This window comes from Bison bison, unplaced genomic scaffold (genome assembly GCF_000754665.1).
Source record: "Bison bison bison isolate TAMUID 2011002044 unplaced genomic scaffold, Bison_UMD1.0 scf7180017864259, whole genome shotgun sequence".
NCBI lineage: Eukaryota > Metazoa > Chordata > Mammalia > Artiodactyla > Bovidae > Bison > Bison bison.
This window is the reverse complement of record NW_011494831.1, coordinates 2,212,573-2,217,529: the sequence shown is the minus strand read 5'-3', so window position 1 is coordinate 2,217,529 and position 4,957 is coordinate 2,212,573. Positions and strand designations below refer to the sequence as shown.

General features: G+C 37.5%; 1 protein-coding gene across 1 annotated transcript in view; it reads left to right on the top strand.

The window, feature by feature from the left end:
- Window positions 1-4,957, top strand: part of GPR176 (G protein-coupled receptor 176) — a 126,979-nt gene that overhangs the window by 110,095 nt on the left and 11,927 nt on the right. The window lies entirely within an intron of this gene.

Below are 4,957 nucleotides of genomic sequence, written 5' to 3'. Positions count from 1 at the left end.
TCTCCAACACCACAGTTCAAAAGTATCAATTCTTCGGCGCTCAGCCTTCTTCACAGTCCAACTCTCACATCCATACATGACCACTGGAAAAACCATGGCCTTGACTAGATGGACCTTTGTTGGCAAAGTAATGTCTCTGCTTTTCAAATGCTATCTAGGTTGGTCATAACTTTTCTTCCAAGGAGTAAGCATCTTACTTTCTAATAAAGTGGTAAGAAACTGAATACAATTGACCCTTGAACAACATGGGTTTGAACTGCATGGGCCCACTTAAATGTGGGTATTTTTCTTTTTTTTTTTAATTCATTTTTTTAAACTTTACAATATTGTGGGTATTTTTCAATGGTAATTATTAGAGTGCTACATAATCTGCAGTTGGTTGAATCCACGGATGTGGAGGAACTGTGGGTGTGGAGGGCTGACTATAAGTTAACATGCAGGTCAACCTCTGCCTTATCAACTGTAGTTTTTTTTTTCCCAAATAATTTTGAATAAAATTTTTTCAAAATTTAAATTCTGATTAAAATTCTTAATTGCTCAACCTGTGTGTCTAAATGCACAAGAGTAGTGTCCACTTAATTGGGAAGATGGTAGGTAATTACTGTTTTTAAAAGTTTTTAAGCAAATAATGAAGTATAGTTATAACCATTGTTTTATTACTTGCACCATTATTATTGGCCAGATAGCATTTAAAAAACTTTCCCCATAATGATACAAATACTCTCTTGATGGTTTTCCACTGTTTACATAGTTGAATTGAAAGCATGATGAGGAAGTCATCATTATGTTGAGATTTTTCATTTATGAAACCATGTCAAGATCATTGATTCTGTTTTCAGTTTCCTTGACTCCTTATGATTTTTAATTCATTGTGGGGCTTTATTAAGATATATCATGTCTGTGTGCTCCTGCAAGATTTCTGTAGGCTGTTTGAAATGTCTTATAATAGACTTGATGGATTCTAGGAGCAGGACTGCATCTGGAGAAGAGATGTCCTTGATCTGAGACCTGTCATTTGTGATTCAAATGGAGGCTGGACAGCCTAGGAGGGAGCAGGTCTTGCAGTGGCCCCTGCCCTCCCTGCCAGGGAAACAAGGCCTTAGTGAAGTCACTGAATCCAGAAGACAGTAAAGAGGAGAGACAGGCTGTGTGTGTCCCACACACCTGAGAACAGAACTCAGCAGTTGTCACAAATACCCAAACACATAGTCCCAGGAAGTATTGTGAACCCACGAGATGTCTGCTGTGATTTTACCAGCACCATCCAAGGATTTTTTTTCCTTGGTGGACCCTAGTGTTCCGTTTGAAATCTGCAGGCCAGTCTGTCCTATCTTGTCTCCCATTTCTGATTGCTTATTAGTCCCTCCAGGGTGCTGTCCTCTTCTATTGTCTCTGTATACCGCTCCAGGTTTCTTTTCCTCTGGCCCAGCCTCTCTTTCTCTCTCTGTCAGACCTTTCTTGGGAACCGTTGTGCAACTAAGGAGATATGTGTGACATATCTCCTTACATAGCACCTTATTAGGCATAAGAAGCTGTTCTAAGTGCTATATGTGTGTTACTTGTATGGGCTCATTTAATCCTTGTAATGGCTCTGAGACATAGGCATTGTTATCATGTCCACTTTACAGACAGTGAAATTGAGGCACAGGGAAGTTAACTTACCCGTGATCACATAGTAAATGGTAGAACTGGGATGTGAATACGAGAGGAAGCCTTCAGGGTTTGTGTTCTTAAAGTATCCTGCATCTCCCTAGGGAAAAATTTCCCCACACATTAAACTTTTCTCAGAATGGTCCTTCAACTGCCTTTTCTTTGATTTGTACATGAAAGTGCGACAACGTACTAACGTGTGCTTGGCTAGCCACTTGAAACGTTTCCATGACCAGGTCTATAGCCTGCCCCAGAAAAGCAGCCCCCATGTACTATGAGCTCATAGCTGAACATTAAAAACCGTGTGAGGAAAACCATAAAAAGAGAGCCAAGATAGCAAACAAATGGCAAAGTGAACATGCTGAGAACTGAAAACAATAGAATAATCTAAAAGAAAATTATAAGCACTTTAAAAGCATGGTTATAGATTAAAGAAGGAACAGAGCCATAGGAAGATGACTAGACACTAGAAATAAAGAGTAGGCAGTTTGCAGTAGACCCAAATATAAATTTCAAAAAGTTTAATGCCCAATAAGCTACAAGAAAGATAGTATTACTACTTCTAGATGAATTGAGAATTAATAAAATGGAAGGAAAACCTGAGAAATAGCTTTCAGTTTGCAGAACACAATAAATGGATGGAAAGTAGAGAACATGAAAGAGAGGTTAAGAGACTAGAATGAAGTTTAATGTAAGTCTGTTAAGAATTTCAGAAGAAGATAATAGGGAGAAAAAGGGTAGGGCAAAAATTCAAAGAGAGAATTCAAAAAATTCAAAAATTCAAATTTTCATGGATGAAAATTTTCTAGAAGTAAGGAAAACATGAATCCTAGGATTGAGGAAGCATGCAAAATTCCAAATATTTCAGTGAGACCACAGAATTTTTATGAGCATGTGGGAAAAACAATGCTCTCATATGCCTTTTGTGGAGGGTCATTTTGCAGTGTGTGTGTATATATATGTATGTATGTGTATACATATATATATATAATGTGCAAATTCTTTGACCCAGAAACTGTTTCTAGAAATTTATCTTCAGTAATTAATCAGTCGAATTCCTCCAAATTTAAATATATAAGGATGTTGAACTCAACATTGTATACTAGAGATGTATTGAAAGCAGCTTTAAAAAGCTCATCAATATGCAATAGACAAAATACACTAGTGTATAACCACAGAAGCATTGTTGCTTTTATGGAGTTGTTAAAATGATGATATCCATCTATTTTTATTTATTGTCATAGAAAGATGGTTGATATGGAAAAAGATCTAAAAAACCATGTGAATAGTTGGTCCAATTGGCATAATAAAAATATCTGTATATCTAAACAGGAGTTTAGAAAGATAAATACTTTGAAGTTTACAGATAGTTATCACTGCATCGATAATTTTTACTTTCTTTTTTTGTCATTTTACGCATTGTCTGATATCAAGTTATACTTTGTAAAGGGAAATCATAGAGTAATAGCAGTCCCAGGGAGAGTAGATTTAAACCAATGCCATCATGTTCTACCTCTCATTTCCCTTTTGGTTGTGTGTGTTATGAGTGTGTACTAACTGGTAATGTGCCCACAACCCTGGCACTGAATGTTGTCATGGACTCCAGCATTAGAAAATATAATGTGAATGTGTAGGGAGAAAGAATGAATACAGAAACTTGAATCATCTCTAAAAGGGATTGGGTGATTTAAAACACAAGATGTCTAAAATAAAAAGTATCTCAAGGTTGAATACTCTGTTTAAAATATATACTGAATTATCCCTTGGTGTACCTTGTAAAGCTAAGAAGAATCTGAAGTGCTCATGAGATTAAATGATGAAATATGTAATTTTCTTGCTTTGTTGTGTGTATGTATTTGTGTGCATATACGTGTGTGTGTGTACTCATGTGCACACACACACACTTTTTTATAAAATGTGTGGCCGATCAAACTTGAATATGGGTGCCCCTCACCTGATACTTCTTCTAATTCAGGTTCTTGGAGCCAAATGCATCAGTTTTTAAGTGAGGAGAGAGAGAAGTAGTTTAGAGAAGGAACAAAACATAGAGGCTTAGCTGTAGTTCTTAATAGGAAAAGGGGTTAGGCTTCAGATGCCACCTAGAGTTTTGTAAATAAGTGAAGATAAAATGTGACTACAGCCATCTCAGATTTTTCAATAGTAACTCGATGAAAACAAGTTTTCTCATTCATAAGTGTAGACATACTAAGATGTGTGATTAAAAAAACAATAAAAAGTGTGCCCTTCATAATTGGGAGAGAGAAAGATAAGAGAGTTAGAATATGAAGGAAATGATATCTGAGATTAGTTTCAGTTAAGTTGCAATTTTTAAGTAAACAATTTACTGTGTACATGAGAGACGTTTACACACACCCTCTCCTCTCCTTTGCAATGAATTTTCTTGTTACATAAAATATTTTATTCAGCGTAGCCTCAGTTCAGTTCAGTCACTCAGGCATGTCCGACTCTTTGCGACCCCGTAGACTGCAGTATGCTAGGCTTCCCTGTCCATCACCAATTCCCAGAGCTTGCTCAAACTCATGTCCATTGAGTCAGTGATGCCATCCAACCATCTCATCATCTGTTGTCCCCTTCTCTTCCTGCCTTCAGTCTTTCCCGGCATCAGGGGCTTTTTCAAAAAGTCAATTCTTTGCATCAGGTGGCCAAAGTATTGGAATTTCAGCTTTAGCATCAGTCCTTCCAGTGAATATTCAGGACTGATTTCCTTTAGGATGGACTGGTTGGATCTCCTTACAGTCCAAGGGACTCTCAAGAGTCTTCTCCAACACCACAGTTCAAAAGCATCAATTCTTTGGCTTTCAGCTTTCTTTATGGTCCAACTCTCACATCCATACATGACTACTGGAAAAACCATAGCTTTGACTAGACAGACGTTTGCTAGCAAAGTAATGTTTCTGCTTTTATTTATTTATTTATTTTTAAAAAATTTTATTTTATTTTTAAACTTTACAATGTTGTATTAGTTTTGCCAAATATCGAAATGAATCCACCACAGGTATACATGTGTTCCCCATCCTGAACCCTCCTCCCTCCTCACTCCCCATACCCTCCCTCTGGGTCGTCCCAGTGCACCAGCCCCAAGCATCCAGTATCGTGCATCGAACCTGGACTGGCGACTCGTGTCATACATGATATTATACATGTTTCAATGCCATTCTCCCAAATCTCCCCACCCTCTCCCTCTCCCACAGAGTCCATAAGACTGTTCCATACATCAGTGTCTCTTTTGCTGTCTCGTACACAGGGTTAGTGTTACCATCTTTCTAAATTCCATATATATGCGTTA